The 19,538-nt window shown below is 39.7% G+C and overlaps 2 long non-coding RNA genes across 9 annotated transcripts in view; one reads left to right on the plus strand and one right to left on the minus strand.

The window, feature by feature from the left end:
• Positions 1–8,444: 8,444 nt before the first annotated feature.
• The window catches only part of LOC110364291 (uncharacterized), an 84,782-nt gene continuing 73,688 nt past the window's right edge, over positions 8,445–19,538 (minus strand). For 5 of the 8 annotated variants that reach the window (XR_010472043.1, XR_010472039.1, XR_010472040.1 and 2 more), the window contains 4 exons: positions 19,073–19,215; positions 17,954–18,004; positions 10,095–13,489; positions 8,445–8,665 (listed from right to left, as the gene is read on the minus strand). This is a non-coding gene — a long non-coding RNA (uncharacterized LOC110364291). The remainder of the gene's footprint in view (positions 8,666–10,094; positions 13,490–17,953; positions 18,005–19,072; positions 19,216–19,538) is intronic. The other 3 variants (XR_010472046.1, XR_010472044.1, XR_010472045.1) reach the window with 3 other exon arrangements.
• Positions 8,616–11,620, plus strand: LOC135575268 (uncharacterized). The gene is made up of 3 exons (XR_010472047.1): positions 8,616–8,765; positions 8,897–9,205; positions 11,485–11,620. It is a non-coding gene; the product is annotated as an uncharacterized LOC135575268 (long non-coding RNA).

A 19,538-nucleotide genomic window follows, 5' to 3' on the forward strand; every position in this document is an offset into this window, starting at 1 on the left:
TCTGTTCAGCATGGGATTTCAGGGCAAAATCACCCTAAAATGGGGACAGGCTTCCTGTAAACAAACTTAATCACCTGAGAAATATGGCAAGAAGAATTTGGCGCATGAGGGAACAGCATCTAGAGATCTGATCCTGCCAACACGGAGGACCTGCTTTTCCAGTTCCTTATGCTTTATAATGTCATGCTTATGTGAAAAAATCAGATATTGCTCTACTCATGCTGGTAGCATTTTGTACTCATTTTTCATAGAGGTAAATGATGGCTCGTGAGTGGAGAATAAGGTGGGTGGTGTTGGGCTTGGGCTTCTGCTTTGAATAATAGAAAGTGTTAAAAATGTCCCCATCTCACCAAGAGGCCAGGGCAATGACTTAGTGTTTGTGTTCTCAATCCCTTTCATATATTAGGTAGATACATTTATGACTCTGTGTATGTATATTTATAGAGAGAAAAGACAAATTATTTCTGACCAAGAACTTCATCCTCTGTCGAGTAGAAAATTGCTCATTGACTTCAGCAGTGAAATATAAAGATCAAACCTTATGACAGTAACATTAAGAATATATATATTTTTTTTAATAAATGAAAATTATTTTACACATTTCTGCTTTTGTAATACTGCAGTTCTTGTAGTTCTTGCTGGTTTGTTTGGGTTTTTTTTACTATCATGCCCACAAACTTATTTTGATGTTGTAGGTTGAGTGTAAAGCTTGGTGACATTTCCAAGATATTACAGTGTCTCGCTTCTGAAAAAAAACCCATTGAAATATAAGAGGAAAATGAAAATGCTTTTTCTGCAGTTGACTTTCCTTTTAATAAACATGCAAGATCCATGACAAACAGAAGACTGGTCTTTTGCAGTTGATGTAAATAAGGCAAATCCATGTTTACAGCAGTGCATTCATAGTACATTTTGCTAGGAAGATACAAAAATATTTGCAGAAATTTTCTGAAACAGCTGGGAAATTCCAGGCTGCTGATTGTTTCCTGCCTTGTACTTTATGTAGTCACTGTACTGAGCAGGCTGAAATTCTACTTTTTTTATTTGGTATTGATTCAAAGCCACGTTGTAATGTATATGACCTCTTAAGTGTTTTAATTTCCCTTCATAGGGACTCTGTATCATGAGTCTCCAAACTGTGCTTGTCTCGCTGACCATTCTGCTAGATATTATGCAAATAATGACCTGATCTGCAGATCCTCACAGGATCTAAGACAGTCATAAATGTGGGTATTACAAGGTGACAAAGTGAATTATAGAGGAGCAAAGTGATGTTTAAGTCACATTGAAAATTTTTGTTAGCTGACCTATTTAATTATTTGAAAATCCTCCCCTCATGGAATTCTTTTCAATACAGAAGTAATTCTATATATATTTGCAATACTATAGTAACAAAAAGTAAATAAATAACTGATCTCTAATGGTCACTGATGAAGTAATTCTAATCCAAACTGATTTGCTTCTACCAAGTCAGTCCCCAGGTACCTTGAGAAAATATTGGTTCTGCATTAACCAGCTTATGCCTCTGGACAGTAGCTCAGAAAGTAAAGCACATTATTATAGCACAGGGAAACATTACAAACAGATGGGAGATTCTTTACCCATAAATTAAATAGAATGAGCCAGTTCTGTCCCTAATATAAACCTCTGAATGGTGGGATTAATTTGATCATGTGTTTATTTGTTGAGAAACTTAGGCAATAAGAATAATAGGGTAGTGCCAAACTTGGTGTCAATAATGTGTCGGTTGTGCAGAATACTTCCTAGAGATTGTCCACAACAGTTTACTTTTGAGAAATTATTACCCTAGCAACCTTGCCAAGACTGAGGAGAGCACAGATTGTGTGCTACAAATGAATAAATTAGACTAAAGGCTGGGAAGATTTATGTACCTGGGGTGCTATTCTTACACCTACTAAGATTATTGACTTTGGTGACAGCACAGAAAACGCCTGTGCTTTTATGAGTATGTGCTTTGTGTCCTAATCGCAAACTGGCCTTGTCCTGTTGTTCCAGATGGCTCCTGTTGTCCCAACATGTACTTGTCCCCTTCCAGGTGGCCACTCCAGCCCTCAGCCCTGTGCTGGACAGGAGACCTGCAGTACGTTAAATTAACCCTCTGCTGATTACTGACGTGTTTTACACAAGTTGCATTGAGAAGGCATTAGATAGTTTCCCATTCAGGTTATAACTTGTCAACATACAGATCACGTACAGGACTTTGTAAACACAGAAAGCAACAGTTGTTCTAATCTGATGGCTGATGACTTTCCCATCTGTTGGCTGGGAGTCAAGGGCAATTTGAAAAGCACTTAGTACAACGCGTAGAGAGCACAAACACCACCCAGAAACTGTCCTTGGTAACTTATCAAACAGTTTATCCAGAGATGCAGCTGTTTCAGAAAGTCACATTTGCAGAATGTTTGATTATATCACTTGTAGCTTTCTCCATATACAAAAGCCAACAAGTCTAAGGAGGCTTTTTCTTAAGGAAATTTAAAGGAATGAACACTCAAGAACTGTGAGTTTTCACATCTCCCAGTTACTACTGAACTGTGGTTTATTTGTTAAACTCCCGCAGCAAGTTCTTGCAACTGATAGCTGCTAAAAACTGTGGATTATCAAATATTAAGCAGAAAACTGGGTAAATCAAGGAGAATGTCACAGTTCAAGCACTTTTACATCCATCTAGAAAAATGTGTACTTAATGATTAAAAGCTTGAGAAGTACCACTGATGACTTCCTGCATTCATAAAATTTGTTGAAACATGGAGTGGGCTGACAAGAGTTCAGTGTCATTTCAGGAAGGCAGAATCACTGTAAATCCATAACCAGGACTTGTTGATGAAGTTTTCTTTGCTTCTCTATAAATACTACATTTTGTGACCTGACTGCTATGCAAAGCAGATCCACATTTTCTCCTCAACTTTTTCTTCCAAAACATCAGACATCCTGCAAGACATTTCTATTCTGTAGCTCTGTCTGAAACAGTCATCTCCAAAAAACCAAAACAAACAACAAGCTTGGAAACATTTGTTTTATTTTTCAAAGATATTGTTCTGTTTTTTTCCTAATGAAATTAACTTTTGCAATAAAGGAAACAGGAAGCGGGTGAGCAAAGGGGTCAGAAAGGTAAAAGTCGTACATATCTGTGTCTAGTCAATGTTGTGAAACCATTCCCAATCCCCTCCAAACTACCACAAATCAACTCTGAAAAAAGTTGCACAACTGTGCTTGTTTTGAACTGGAAATATCTCTTTCAGATGAGCAGAGAAAGATGCAAGAAGATGTAAAAATAACCAATACAAAGAGAAATGGAGTGATGTATGTCTGAGCAACCATAACCAAAGCTCTCAACCAGTGTGTAGGAAGTTAGTGCTTAAGTGAAAGAGGCAAAGGACTGAAGACAGTTTCCATTTCATGCAGGGGTTTTGAGTGTGCACTAAGAAAAATAGGTAATAATTAGGGAATAGTCTTTTAGAACGCAGACTATATTCAGAAAGTAGATACGCAAATCTTAAGTTCAGGACAATGAGTTGTGAATGTAAAGGAGAAAAATACAAACAAAAAAAAGGCAAAAAAAAATCACAAGGAATCACTTTAGGAGAAAAAACAGAAGCAAAATAAAAATATTCCAATATGCAAAAGAAAAGTGAGTTCAGAATAAAACTCAGTTGTTTGCATATTTTATTCCAAAAGTTCTAGCTATCTCCACCCATTGACTAATGTGCTTTCCAGGTAAAATATATCTGCACAACAATATCTCTAATAGACTTCATGGAGCCAGCTGAACTTTTCCCTGTCATAGGCACCACTGAAATCAAAAATCTAGATGTGTGACATATGGCCAGAAAGTGGATTTTTCTGCTTTTTGGTGCCCAGGTAGATTAAGAGAAATAAAACAGGATATTAAATATTTTGACTTTCCATTTAAGCTAGATTATACTTATTTTTAAATAAGCTTTTTGGATTCTTTCAGGGACTAGTGCCATCAGATAGGGTAAAACAACGTTAGGAGAGCATTAACCACAACATGAGTCCCCCCAGAAAGGCACCACAGAAATTACCATTTGCTGGTCCGGCCACATTGACTAGACATGCCAGAAGAAGCTGCAGTTGCCTGACAACTCGTCTCACACCATAAAACCCCCACAAAACCATTTTTCTTCACAGTGAAATTTTGGTTCAGATGAACTATTTTTCACTATCAGTTATAAAAAGGCCAGTAGTTCTCTGCCCTTCCAGTCTTTCACAAGTGGGCTGATCATCATCATATCTCAAAGGAAAATGACCAAATTCAGAGAATGCATGTAAACTCATTGAGTTGTTTCCTTCCTGATTTATTTTGAAGCAGATAAAGGTATTTGGTTACAGCTTATTTGGTTACAACTGTTGTTATAGCTGTTAAGGTAGTATGTGTGAGGGTGGCTTCAAAGCAAGGATCAAGGCTAAGTTCTTTCAAAACCCATATGATTTAAGTATTTACATTCTATGTATTTACAGGTACATACATACATTTTTATTTTCAGCAAAGAAAGCTTCGACAGGCTTGATAAATTTCACCAATAAAATCTTGTACATTAAAAGATCTTTGTATTCCGAACTTCGTTAAGTTATACTTTATTCCTACACCATTTTTGATATCCTGTAAGAAAACATCTAATTCCTTTTGCAACTGTGACTAAAAATAAGGAAAACTGGTAAAATTTACAACTTTCTTTGCTTGAAGTAACTGTGACGATGGCAATGGATGGTTTGGTTAGATCCAAATCTGATTTCTGCAGAGCACAGCCAGGAGACCTAAATCCATAGAATCTGTGCAATAACAGCAGCAGTCTTTTAAATCTCAGACTTGGAATACAAGTTCATGGCAAGCAGCTAAAGTTCTTGTGACCCATTAGTCTTTGAATCATTTTATTTTTCTAGTCTTTTGAAGAGCTTCAATTCACCGCTGTCTCCACAGCCAGTTTTTGTTGTTACGGGGAACTTTTTTTTCAGTAAGAGCATCCCATCATGAGCTCTTTACTCATTTTATTGAAGGGTATTTTTTGTAAATCATCTCGTGGAAAAAACTCTATTTAATATTTTTAAACCATCGTTAGGAAGAATCTCTTGTGCCCTGAGGACACATCACTGGAGTCAGAAAAAAGAACTCCAGAGTTATAGCTACATCCAGAGCCCCGCACACTGCATTCTCCTATGGGGTCCACATTACAGAAACCACAGTACAGCCATTCACTGATAATGTTTTTAATTATTTATATTTCTTTACTTTCTGTCTTTCTTGTAGCTTTTACTTCTGTGACATCACTTCTTTATATGAAAAGCCAGGGAGGAAAGGAGAAGCAGAACCAACCTGCCAGAAACCTTGGGAAGCATTTTTCACATTGAGACAAGAGTTTGCAACCTTTTATTCTATACAGTTCCTGATGATGAAACATATCACCCCGCCTCCCTCCCGGGCTTCTGAGTTTTGTCTCTTTGGACTGTGCATCTGTACGCCTCCTAGCACAGCCAGTTCTAATAGCTTTAGGGATATTAACAAACAGATAAATGATGTGTTGTCTTTAGGAACTCATTATTTAATGCCTGGGGGAAAAAAAAAGGGCTGTTAGTTAAATTTTACTTACAGAGTAACCTGAAACAAAAAGCCTGCTTCTGAACGTACTATATTTTTGCTGTGCAAAGGGAAGAAAAACGAGGATAGGAGCCATAGGAAGTACTTTACACCGTCTTTACCCAGAGAGCTGCTCCTGCACTCACTCCTCTTTTTACCTGCATTCTTGCTGACAAAGGCGTTTGTCAGACACGTTTATTCCCATGTGATAAAAGCCTCAATAGCTGCGGTTGCAAGGAAATGTTAAAAGTCTGTAAATACCAAGTGTGGTTCCCATCACACATAAAAGAAAACAAACTCAGCTCTATCTGGAAAATGTCTGTCTCGCTGAGCTCGAAAAAGGAACATCATGTCACAATGATTCACTGTTACATGCTGAGTTTGAGTGAATACACGGAGAGTATAAGCAAAACCCTATTATTTACGTACCATAGCACTGAAAAGACGAGGGGCAGGCTCTGCTATTAAGACGCACGTACGGTGCCCCAGGACCTACACAGGGTGTTGCGGTCCACGCGCCGTCCGCATGCTTTCCATTACACTTAGTGTGGGGCCCAGCATGTCCCCCAGCTATTTCATCATATCTTGCCATGATTAAGTTCCCCGAGCCAACAAACTCGTTTTGGCTTTTGGTTGTTTGTTTTGTGTGGCTTTTTTTTCCTACTCTTTGTGATACGACATGAACTTTCCTTGTTTGGTTTATGTTCCAGGAGACAAATGATGGGGAAAACATTTCTGAAGCTCTTTCATTTGTCAATGACAAATGCAGAGATTTATATGAAACACCAGCAAAATGGAAATATTGACTCTGATCTTTCAGTTCAGATGAAAAGTGCTACCTAGGTGAAAAGTATCATTATTGTTATGAATCAACTGCACACAAGTCACAGGCATAACAAAGTAAATGTTTATTACTGGTAACCTTTTCAATAATCATATTTTCCAACGACAACTCTTTAGTTAATGATCAAATGCTACCATGAGGTTTCAAGAATTGTCCAAGTAAGTGTGGCGCCAGCTCAGATGGAAAATTGCTGAGAAATGGGTGCCTGACTCCCATAGGGACTTTGAAAAAAGGCTCATCTTGCATTAATTGGAGGTGGGGAGGAAACAGAAATTCAATATAGTATCACAACAAGAGCATGAGAAAGAAAACGGCATATTGAGCAACTTTGAAGGAAAGGTTCTGTGTCACTGAAGTTCAAATTATTGCAGAATCTTGTTATTTACTGGCATTGTACTTCACCGCCAGGAGACAGCACAAATTAAAAAAGATGTCTTGCAATGTCTCGGATCTTTCCTTTCAGTTCTCCAGAGCACTTAGTGGCAAACTCCCTTGAACCACACTCCTATCCCCAGCATTATTCAGCATGTGTAGAGAGTGAAGAGGAGAGAACACAGATACCATGGGGATGGGATCAGAAGGACAGCATTACACACCGCTGCTCAAGCTTTTCTGTGCCTCACATCACAGTATCATTGTCTGTATTTTTCAGTATATTCCTGGAGGGAAGGCAGTTGCAACTGTTGACTGTAGAGAAGACCATCTCATCAGATGCTGATGAGATACCTTTCAAGCAAAACAAATACTTTCTACAGCATCACCTAATACTTAGGCATCTGTCCTTGGATTGTTAAGTATCTCTTCAGGCCTTCTGTGCTCCTTCTGCTTCTGAAAGTTCATCCAATGACAGCATAAGACCCACTTATTTGCATCTAAAAGGGCACTGAATATTGCATGAAACCAGATATTGACCCACGCTTAGTGATGGAAGGTTTTTTACTCCCACATATTATTTCCTATCATAGCTCTGTCCCCAAAACGTGTTGGTTGGGGTCTTTTTAAAACAGTATGGAAAGCAACAGAAGTCACCACAGGAGCCATCTGAGGCTTTCAACCTCTGCACTTGCTCCCTGCACTGCACTGAATAGACTGAATCTTGTCTTGATACAAAGTCCTCCCTGGTTTTCCCCTAATTAGCAGTTCCCTTCCCACTGAGGGTTGTCCAAGGACATCTACCCTTCTGTGGAAACACCAGCGAATGGGGGCACCACTTCCTGGGCAGGACTGGAAACTGTTAAAGGGCTGTGCACAGCTGGAAATGCACCCCAACAAGAACTCAAGCAGCAACACACCCGCTAAAGCAACCACGTTTCTTTGAGTAGATGGAGGGTTGAGTGAGAGTATGTAGTATCTCTATCTAGTTGTGAATACTTGGTCAGATACCACAAGGAGCAAGGATGCACAAACAAGCAGGCCCTGGGGCAGAGTCTTTCATCTGACTTAGTAAATGAGCATAAACAATGGTAGCCATAAGCTCTTGGACAATGGTCTGCACTTCAACTGCGCTTGCTTCTTGGTCAAAAATTCAGCTATAACAGTGAGCTCCAGGCTTTTTATTCAACTCCAAAGACCATTTGCGCTTCTGAGAAGCATAAAAGGCCTGATGGATAGTGAAAATAAGCCCTGTAGTAGCAATTCATAGACCACTGTAACATTTTGTGCAGTTTGAACTGCTTTTACTCACTTTCACAATGTCCAAAATAAAATACATCCTGAGTTCTTGTTCTGCATCCATATGTTACAAAAATATAAATTTATCAAAAAAAAAATAATGATTTGGTATTCTCGTCTTGCTGAGTTATTTCGTAAGTCTCCACATTAAATTAGTGGTGGAGCAGTGGGCTAACAAGGATTGTGCCCAGTTTATGTCAGGAAACAGCTGACAAAATATTTCATGGGAACCTTTATAACTCTGCAGGTTCCAGCCTTCACAGTTAGTCTTGACCTTGCTCTTGCACATGGTTCCTCAGCATGTTCTAGGAAATCCTACAGCTTTGCACAAGAAGAGCTAGAAAACCTAATGATGACCAACAGGCTTTTCTGAGTGTGGTTTTTGTTTTCGTGATCATTTGTTTCCTCCTGTTTTAAGTTGTTCTTGTTGAACTTCTAATTTTCCCCCCTAGTAGGAACCTGCAGCGGAAGTGGTCTGGTGCTGGAGAGTGGAGAGAGACAATGATGTGAAGCAGCTTCTTGAGACCAGCAGACTGCAATTAAAGGAGAAAATCATGAGTTACTATAGAACCCCAGCCCTAGCGTTTTAATTAGGGTAGAAAGATTCTTCCATTGCTGAAATTCAAAGACCAGGTAAATACCAATGCTTTTGCAACAGACCTCTGTTTTGTCTTCAAAAAAACCCACTTGGTTAGGTTGAAGGCAGAAAATTGTCCTCCCTTCCAAGTTCAGTATAAGGTTTTGACATAGCTTTTGACTTACAGGTTACAACAAGGTGGCAGAGACGCAATGTGATGAAAGGGTGGCAGCCCCGGAAAACCAGAGAGCTGGATTTGTTGTGACAACTACATGATTTCCTTTTTTTTAACCCTGCTGCAGTGGTGTAATGACACCAAGGTGGAAAATGCTGAGCCTGACCTTGCTCAGAGCATGTGAAATCCCCAGTGCTCATGGGCTGCTGCAGCCCATGAAAAGGAGAATGTTACAGACTTACAAGGAGACTGTAACCATGCCGGAAACCCCAAATGGCCTCATTTAGATAAGGGAGAGCTTTCAGCTGGAAAATAAACCCTGTAAGTATGAACCTGGAGCGTTTGTGAATCACCCTACACATAATGATCTGGGACCCTAAAGAGGCACACAACCCCCATATTTCCAGTATGAAAGAGGTCTCTGGAAAGATGTCTGGTGTAAGAAAACAAAATTGGTCGGTGAGAAAAAATTAGAAAAATCAAAGCTAAGTTGTTTATTTATTTATTTATCTTCGCTAGTAATTATCAGGAGTCTCAAGAAACCTCAGACCACTGTGTTTTATTTTAGCTGCATCTCCTGATACATATTGACTGCAGAGAGCGTTTCCTAAGCCGTTTCCAAAAGTTTGTCTATACATTTATATACAATATACCAACATGCTGTAGTAAGGAAAGACTGGCAGCTAACTTTGAAAGACGAGATCAAGGAGTTGAGATCTCACATTTGTAACAATGTGACTGGGTTTGGGTTTGGTTTTTTTTTTTTTTTTAAATCTGTTTATTTTGCAAATAGTTCTTATTTCTAGAGCCAAAAAAGGATTGTAAAAGAATTAGATTAGTAACCAGGAGTCCAAACAAGCTTATGCAGCTTATTTTACTGCTTGTGTTGATGACACTCTCCTTTGTCTTCATCCAGTAGTGGGAAGCGCTTTATCATCTTCTGGTTTGGAAAAAGACCCAAGCAGCTAATGTAAAAAAAATATACTCTCCAGTAGCTGCAGCATGATTAATTTTCCACCCCACGAGATCACTGTGGGTTTGAAAGCACCCTAGAGCTTTATTTGCTACATTATAGTCATCAAGGATCATAAAGCATCTTCTTCCTTCCGCACCGCTAGCACTTCAGAGAGCCAGTGTGGTTGAGTGGAATGAACAAAGGGTTGAAAACGAGGAAATTCTTATTATAAACCTAAAACAGCTTGTGACTTGCCTTTGGCCTTGGTTAAGTAAGGCTGGACTCAGTTCTCTGAAGCAATACAGTCCTCTACTCCAGCTGAAGAAATTCTAGCCTCTAGCCCATGCGACACCCAGGCATTGATACCTGCATTATAAAATGGGGATAGTAATACCAATGTTTTTTCATCAGGCACTTTGGGGTTTATTGGTGAAGAGAAGAAGGTAACAAATTTTAATGAAGTTCTGTAAATACTTTTCAAAAAGAAATTACTCATTATAGTTAGTCCATGTCATTTCCCCCAGATAAGCACGTGGAGGAAATGCTGCACATTACATTTCCCTGTTGCTGTACAGAAAGTTGACTTGGGGACTTCTCCCTTTTCCACATCATTAGGAAAGGCCAATCCCAACAGTAGTGAATAATAAAAATTGGGTTTAGGCTGCCCCCCAGTCCCCTGCAGCAGTAACCCTGCATACCTGAGAGGTATGGGGGATGCTTTAGGGGTTATGGTGGTATTGAGAGGTACCCAAACCCCCCAAATAATAGTACGCCTGATCAATGTAGAAGTTCATAAGCTTACCCAAAAGCAGTTCAGCTTTTCCATCAGTCTGCAGTTCTTCCTTTGTGATGGGGTAAAGGCAGGTGGACAAATGGAAACGTGGTTTAGAGAGGGAAAGACTGGGGCAGGGTAGGTAGGACCATGTATGTTACCTTTGGTAGTGCCACCACGGAAATAAGCCAGAGAAAAGAGCATGTGTCCGGAGTGCATCACCATGAGGGTACTGCTCTTCAGTGGCCTCCAAGAATGATGCTTAGAGAAACAGTTCCTACAGGGGCATGTGTAGGAGGAGGAACTATGTACAGGGTCTATATGCAGAGCTACTGTTTGGTGGATCTTTGCAACTTTCTTATGCATTTAGAGCATTGCACAGTTTGGAGCAGATCAACAGATTTACTGTGCTCCACCACTGTGGACAGGCACACCGAAAACAGCAGAACTACTCACAGAAAGAAAAATTAGGCAAGACTTTTCAATATCAACATCCCAGTATTGACCTGGGCCAGCTTTCCCATAGTTCACAGAATCACAGAATGTTGTGCTAGAAAGAAACATTTATAAAAACATATTCAGGGCATGACCATCAGCATTGCTTTTAAGAAAATGTGTTTCTCTTTAGCATCTTCTGGTTCTGCATCCACAAGTTAATTATACTGTAGACATTCTGTCAGGTGACACCTAAAAAAAAGTGTACAGATAATTATCTTCATGTTTTTCATGGTGATTTTATGTAAAAAAAAAAAAAAATCTGAAAGCATGTCATATGAAGCAAAGGTTCATCTGCATCTTTTTAAAATACCATAATACTGATTTTTTTCCCCTTTTATTTTTACTCACATAATTTTTCCCATCCTGTCCTTGCAGCTCCTTGCTTCTCCACATGATTCTTCTAGATGCCAGCAAAGATCTGTTTGGCCATGTGACTTTCAGTGAAAATGCAAAATGAAAACCAGCAGTGCATGGAATATAAACCAGAACATTAGCAATGAAAACCTCTGAGGTATATTTCTCCCAGTGTACTTTTATATCAGAAATATTGAGGTAAATGTAGCATTAATCTTCATTTCACAGAGTGGGTACATCTTGTTCATGGCTTCTAGTTGCGTAGCTCCCTGCTATACAAAGTCATCCCTTCAATTTACTTTTTCCTCACTTTGTTCAGTTTCTGAGGAGATGAATTTAACACCTGGGATCATTTTCCTCATACCTCTTGTTGTTCTCTTAAGGATATCAATGTGAGCCACAACCTGTGAGTGTTTATGTTCAGTGTCACCCCGACACCGCCAGCTGAAGACAGCATAGCACCATTTAAATAGATTAATTTTCTTGAGATGGACCTTGCTACTAGTCCCTTTTTCCAGCTGGCCAGAATAACCAGGTTGTCTCACCCCAGCCAACAGAGAGTTTAATCCTCAAGTCCTCAATCTTCCATAAATCTGTCTGCAGAGGGCCACTGCGAGAAATTCTTTGTCGTTTATGTCATATCTTGTAAAATCTGTTGAGCCTACTTCGAGCATGTGTCTGCTTTGACTTTTCCTGAAGAACAGTCTCTCTCTGGGGGGGGAAGTCTGAACCGTAGCATTTATCTTTCCGTGCATGCAGATAGGCAGTTGTGAAAGTCTGTTTCTCGTGGGGATATTTTCCAATGAGTCAGACTTGCTTTCTCTGGATTGACAAGTTCTGACAGCAAAGTATTAATACTATCTTGCAGTATTAGTCAACCGGACTCCAACTGAGAGCTGAATAAAAAGACAGACCTTCGTCCTGAAGCTGCTGCCCAGGCAAGGCTCCCATTGAAGAAAAACAGGACCTTTTCCTGAGTAACCAAGAGGGACTAAGAGGAGTCAGCAGGATTTCAGATGCCTTTGAGTGCTTAGGAACTGACAGTTGGGCCCACAAAGTTTCTACATTAAATAACCCTAAAATATTTGGGTTTAAAATCTATGACAAGATACAGCACAGATCCACTCCTTTCGATAATCCTGAGTGGTCAAAAATGGATACTTCATTTGGCTTCATAATCAAAAGCAGTTCACAACAAAAGGTTTGTAAAAAGAAAAAAATCAGAAACACCTCTTTCCTTATTTGTGTCTTGCAGGACAATCCAGATAAATGAAACAGTTGAGCCAAAAGCTATAATAGCAGCATTTCCTTCAAAGTGGAATTCGAAGAGGAAAAAACAAGAAATTAATTGCTAATGTCTTCTAAATAATTTCTGTATTTCCTATGAAACTTCTCTCTAACAACTTTTAGCATCTCATTGCCATACAATCTTTTTCATTTCAGATGCAGGAAAATATAGTGTCAGACTATTAAAAAAAATTGTTAGAATCACAAAATCTCCATTAAATATTACAGCTCTTGTTTCTCATTAGAAGTACTGGAGCTTCATTAAAGAGAATCAACACATGAATTCTTCAAATCTGAGGGCAACTTTATTCTTCCCAAAAGAATGAGAGAGGGGGAAAAAAGTGGGGGGGGGGAGAATAAAGAGAATAAAAAAGACGGAGAAAATTAGCAAACTTGATTGGAACAATTTAGTCACACCTGAGCTAATTTCTTTGAGTCCACTCAAAAAATCATCCCATCAGTTATGCTGCCTTTAGACTTGGCATTGCTGCCGTAAGAGAATTACGGTCGTAGTTGCCAAGAGCAAGAACCGTAGTTCACATACTCACCAGCCGGCCAAGAGATGTCGACAGCCCCAATGATTAGCTGCAAGAAGCACCTCAGTGGGAGGACGTCAGGGGAACATGCTGGGGGAAAGGGCCACCTGCCATCCAGAAGTGCCTTCCTGCCAACTTCAGAGGGCTGTGGAGCAGGTTCCAAATTCGTGGTGTGGATCAGCAGGTGGTGGTTGTGCTCCTTCCTTCACATATTCAGAAAGCAAGTGGATGGTTGAGCAGAGAGTTGCAACAGCTCACTAAAAGCTGTGGATGTCAGAGATTCACAGCCAAAACTGTGATGTAGAAGTGATCCTTCCTTTGCACAGTGACCAACCAACACTCGAATTTATGTACTTATACAGTCGCCTTTCCTCATGCACATGAACATCTCCTGGTCTTGTAATGTTTAACTGTACAGCACTTATCTCCATTTCTACATAGATTTTCCTTGGGCAACCAAGCCAGAGAGGTTAAAGGTTGCAGGGGGGAGGGGAGGAAGGACTGTTAAGTACCCAAGCACTGCTGTTGGGTCTTCAGAAGCACCCAGATCCATGAGACACACAAGGACCTGGGTGCAGAAGTGCTTGTAAATTCTCCTTGTGTGCCTAATGCAGCGGGTGGTGCCTAACACCTTGCCAAAATGTCGCTCTGAATGATTTCTGTCAGCTTGGTGAAGTGGAGAGTGTCAGAGCAAGAAATCTCAAGTCTTGTACTCGCACTGACCATCAGCTTTTCTTTCTTTCCTTTTCTTTCTTTCTTTCTTTCTTTCTTTCTTTCTTTCTTTCTTTCTTTCTTTCTTTTTCTTTCTCTTTCTTTCTTTCTCTCTCTCTTTCTCTCTTTCTCTTTCTCTCTCTTTCTCTCTCTTTCTTTTTCTCTCACCCTTCCTTCCTTCCTCTCTTTCCTTCTCTTTCCTTCCTTCTTTCCTTCCTTTTCTTTCCTTCTTTCTTTCTTTCTTTCTTTTCCTTCCTTTCTTCCTTCCTTCCTCTCTCTTTCTTTCCTTCCTCTCTCTCTTTCTCTCCTTCCTTCCTTCCTTCCTCTCTTCTTCCCTTCCTTCCTCCCTCCCTCCCTCCCTCCCTCTTTTTGTCCTTCCTCCCTCCCTTCCTTCCTCCCTTCCTCCCTTCTTTCCTATTTTTTTTCTCTCTATGACCTTGAAATAATGTAGATAGTCCAAGTAAAACAGAACCATATCGTTTGCTGGAAGAGGAGCAAAAGAATGGAAATTGACTCAATATGTTCTGTAACAATTCACAGTTGAGATCTGTGGAAGCTGAAAACAGACAAATTCAGACCAAAAATAAAGCTATGTGTTTTGTTTTTTTTTTTTCTTTTTTCAACAGTGAAGCTGATTAATCACTGGCACAGCTTAAAGATGCCTGCAAGATTTTCCATCACTAGCAACTTATAAATCAACATTGGATGGCTTTTAGAAAGAAATGCTCAAGTTCAAGTAAAAATTAATTCAGGGAAGACCTATGACCTCTGCTACATGGGATCAGATGGTCACAGTAGTCTTTCTTAGCTTTGCAATCTATTAATTAGATCTTTCTACTCCCTTCTCTAGGATCATCCTTTCAATTCCATTCTTCTCAGCATCAGAGGTAATTAATTCTTGAGTTCCTGTAGATTTTTCTTCTCAGGCACCCGGACAGGAGGCAGGTCTATTAAAAATACCATTAACCCCCACAAAGCTCATTTAGCTGCTGCCATTTCTCATGTGCAGGACACCTGCTCATCAGATGCCAGCACAATGTCTAAAGGGAGACCCCAAATCCTAGAGCAGGAACACAAGTCCTGGAAAATCCTCGTGGGTACTGGGGCATCACCACATTGTGGGACACATTTGCAGTGGCAATGACAACCAAATGTGGTTGTAGCCCATTCTCAAGCTCAAATTCAAATAAATCTGCGAACTATGTGTGGTTTGAATTTCAAAGTGCTCTTAAAGAATCCAGGCTGAGCATGGATGGTAATTTATTCATAGAGCCCCCACAACTTAGCTACAAGCCAATCCACTTCAGCTCAGTATGCTTGAATGTGATCATCACTTAAACACTGAACTTCAGCATAATTCTCACTGACTGTCCCCAGTAATCACAGATCTATTCACTCTGGGTTTTTGCAAGAAACTAGCAAAGATTTGGTTGTCCTTTAGCAAAAAGGTTTTTCTTCCAATCAGGTTTTCATGGCTCAATAATATTTGCCTTGTGTGTTTTTGTGTGTGTGTTTGGTTGGTTTGTTGTTGGATTTGTTTGTGGTTGCTTTTTTGTTGTGGTTGGTCGGTTGGTTTGGGTTTGTGTTGTTCTTTCTCAAGAAGCAATATTTTTACATTTGTAGCCAGTCCACGAAATGTTTACATTTGAGACACCTTTTCCATTTGGGTACAGACAGGTACCCCATTCTTCCTAAATTGCCTCTACATTTCATTGCAGGAGTAGCTAAAGGGTAGTAGAGAAACACCCAAGTCAGCAATAAACCAGCTTCTTCAGACTTTGTTAGTACCTTGGGGCAGCAGCATTGACTTCAGCGCACACAAATTTCTCCTGTGCTATGACTGTGATGTACAAAAACATTGATTCAGTGCATACTGAGATAAGACTAAACTGATAGTTTTGCATGCATTTCTCAGTCCCTGGGACAGGCAAGTGGTTTAAATGGTTTGATGTTCGGGTAAATAAGCAATTTGAGGAGACAGCAGCAATTGCAAGTGTTATCCTCACTTACATTTACGTTGTTATTTATAGTGTTATCATATTTGCAAGGATTATTTTTACAAATGGTTAATTAATAGTACACTTTTTTGTATGACCTCAAAAATGCATCTTTTTACAGAAAGTCGAACCTACAGCAGGTCATGAGGCCAGAAAAGTAAATGAAAAGCCTCTCCCTGTATGAAAAATATGAAGACACAGTATTTTATATAATACAATTGTACTACTGCTGGTTGCTTGGCATCAGAGGGAGATGGTAAGTGCTGCCAGGTCAAAATCCCTCCAGCAGGGCAAGATTCATCTCACTTAACCATACATATCTACAGCATGAACACCCATATCAAAGCCAGTCACTTTCTGTACCTTTTATGTCACTACACAATTTTAAGACTGAGTTCATCTGCCTTCTTTTAGATGTCTGCTGTGGTGTGAGATGAATCACACCCTTAGAAGTGTCCACTTCTCCCCACTGGCTCTAAAAAAGCCATTACAGGTGGCTCAGCTGTGGACATCTGCACTGCAGACCTTTCCTGTTGATCAGCCTGTGTGACTGCTGTCTCCAGCAATTGCCATTTGAATAGTTTGAGAGTACATGTGCCAAAATATCATTATTGAATAGCATTAATAAAATTATGCAGGCAGCTAGTGTCACTCACGGAGCACATGTTTAAGTGCTGCAAAAATGCCTTGACTTTCTGAAAGGGTGGTTGTAGGTGGCCTAGAGATAAACGAAGCCATTTTTTATGCAGATACCTGTTTCCATGCATCATGGTATGGCAAGCGCTGGGTTAAACACTGAGCTTGGAAGAATGGCCAGTCCTACAGAAGAACTGCAAAGTAGCTCCCAACTAAAAGTGTTATATTCACTTAGATGTGAGTGCACACTGGGTACATTTATTGAAAATAAGTCTTTTTTTCAACTTGGACTAAATTAAGATTGTGAAAGAGATATCACCCTTCCTGCTGATTCAAATAACTGATGTATCCATTGATTACTAAACTATTAATTACTGTGAGAAGAAGGAACACAAAAAACTTCAATGACTTGCCTTTGATTTTTTTATGCTATGAGTAGCTTTGAAAACTTTCCTCAGAATGTTTATTTAATCATTGAAACTGCTGCTTTTTTTTTGCACAGGTAGGGAACCAGAGAATTTCAGTGTTCTTTTTACTGGGCAATTATCTTTTTCCCATGTTTCCTGAACTTGTATCTACTTCAGTATAACAATCTACCATGATAAACTGTTTTCCCAGCTTATAAAACTCCCATTCTTCAAGGCTAATAGCAGCTGTTTCATAGCTGTCATACCATATAATATGGGGAAGGTCACTCCCTGTAGCAGATTTGTAAGCTGAATTACAGAATTTGATCTGCTGCCAATTTCTAAAAGCAGAGATACCACATTATGGTGAACTGTGGTGTCCAGAGTTTAATGTACTTCTTATTAAAATCAATGGAAAGTTTATTTCGATGAGTGTTGGATTGAGTCCTAATTACATGTCGACAAATGCTTTCCGTATGCCAGTTCTGGTGTTAGAACTGCTGTTGATTAGCTGTCCTTACAATGTACTTTTCAGTCCTGTACCCAGTGAAACAATTAATTTCTATTGTCAAAATTAAATTTAATTAAAACTAATTTTACTGTTGAATACTAGTTAATTCACACTGATTTTTAATTAGATAGCAGTGTCACTTCCATTTCTACCAGAACAAACTCTAAATTTACTAGTACAGTATTTACACTAACTTTACAATGACCAGTTCTGTCAAATTGCTTTGCAGACACAACAAGATTCTAGCAATCCTGTTTACAGTTCCCTTGGTTTAAGTATGAAATACATTACCATTTTCTATGTCATATTTCTTCCCTTGTCAATAATAGTAAACGTTCTTAAAAATTTTGGACTGGACTACAGGTACATGATTATGTTTCAGGACAACTTGGATTTACTTCTTACCAAAACAAGCATGAATCTTCTTTCTGGTTTTATGGTAAGAGAGTTGAAGACCTAAAAAAATAAACACAGAAAATAAAAAGGAAAATCAAGGATTTTAAATCATAATGACTCTCTGATGTTACTGTGGAAAATGGTCACTTGATAACCAGACCCTATATTGGGCTGAAACTTTCTAATAAATTCTTTTTATACATGTTTCACATTCTACTATGAAACTGGTCCCATGCATTAATATGTGTGCATGCATGTGTGTGTGTGTGTGTTTCCCAGTCATTTTTCTTAACAGCTGTTTTTTGATGGTCCATCTATTTTTTTTTTCCCCCTCAATGAAACATTGTTCTCTCTTTTTCATTTTTGTCTCTCTGCATTTAATTTGTCTTCTGTGTTGGGGGCCACTGCTGGCTGAGGATCTATCCTCCTTGTAACTGAGACACAGCTATTTCTATTCCTTAGCTCCTGCTGTGCCAGAGGATTTATGTGTGGTTGTTTGTTTCAGGGCGTTGGATTCGACTCCTAGAGGAGCAGTTTGGGAGGTAAGGAATGCTGGGAACGGCTTTGTGTCAGCTCTGTTGAGCTCCAGAGCCTGGTTTCCAAAGTCTTCCTTTTACCTAACTCAGATTTTCCAGGACTAGCTGTCGATGACATGGGACACCACTGCTTTAGGAGATGTTCTTGCTCTGCCCAATTCATAGTAATCTTTCAGGCACATCCTCTCATGTGCCTGCCTCGACTTTACACCAAGCAAAGGCTAAAGGTGTCCTCTGCAATATTTCACTCAAAGCTGAAATAACGCTACACAATCAATGGAATTATGAGAAGAGCAGCAAGACTGGTGAAGGGACTTGAGCACAAGACCTATGGGGAGAGGCTGAGGGAGCTGGGGTTGTTAAGTGTAGAGAAGAGGAGGCTTAGAGGTGACCTCATCACTCTCTATAACTACCTGAAGGGCAGTTCTAGCCAGGTGGGATTGGTCTCTTCTCCCAGGCAGTCAGCAATAGGACAAGGGGCCATGGGCTTCAACTCTGCCAGGGGAAATTTAGGCTGGATATTATAAAGAAATTATTTCCAGATAGAGTGGTCAGGCATTGGAATGGCTGCCCAGGGAGGTGCTGGACTCACCGTCCCTGGAGGTTTTTAAACTGACATTGGACATGGCACTTAGTGCCATGATCTAGTCAATGGACTGGAGTTGGACCAAGGGTTGGACTCGATGATCTCTGAGGTCTTTTCCAACCCAGTCAATTCTGTGATCCTGTGTGATTCTGTGAAAAAGAAGAAAATTTAAGGCTACAAATTAAGACTCTTTGATTCAAAAAGCAGTCAGAATAACTTCAAAACCAGCTACTTAGGACTTTAAAATTATTTCACCATCCATACTCTCTGGAGGAAGTAAGGTGTGAATTCAACTACCATAAAGAACCACAGGGTGGGCACAGCAAGAATGAAACTTGTGATGATCGTAATGGATAATAATATGTACAAGTGGATCAGCACTTGTCACTCGAGCACAATAATCAAACATCAGAGACCCACAGCACCCAAGGGGGAAGTCCCACTGAAAAAATATACATGAATAACACTGTAA

The sequence above is a fragment of the Columba livia genome, chromosome 4 (assembly GCF_036013475.1).
Source record: "Columba livia isolate bColLiv1 breed racing homer chromosome 4, bColLiv1.pat.W.v2, whole genome shotgun sequence".
In the NCBI taxonomy this organism is placed as follows: domain Eukaryota; kingdom Metazoa; phylum Chordata; class Aves; order Columbiformes; family Columbidae; genus Columba; species Columba livia.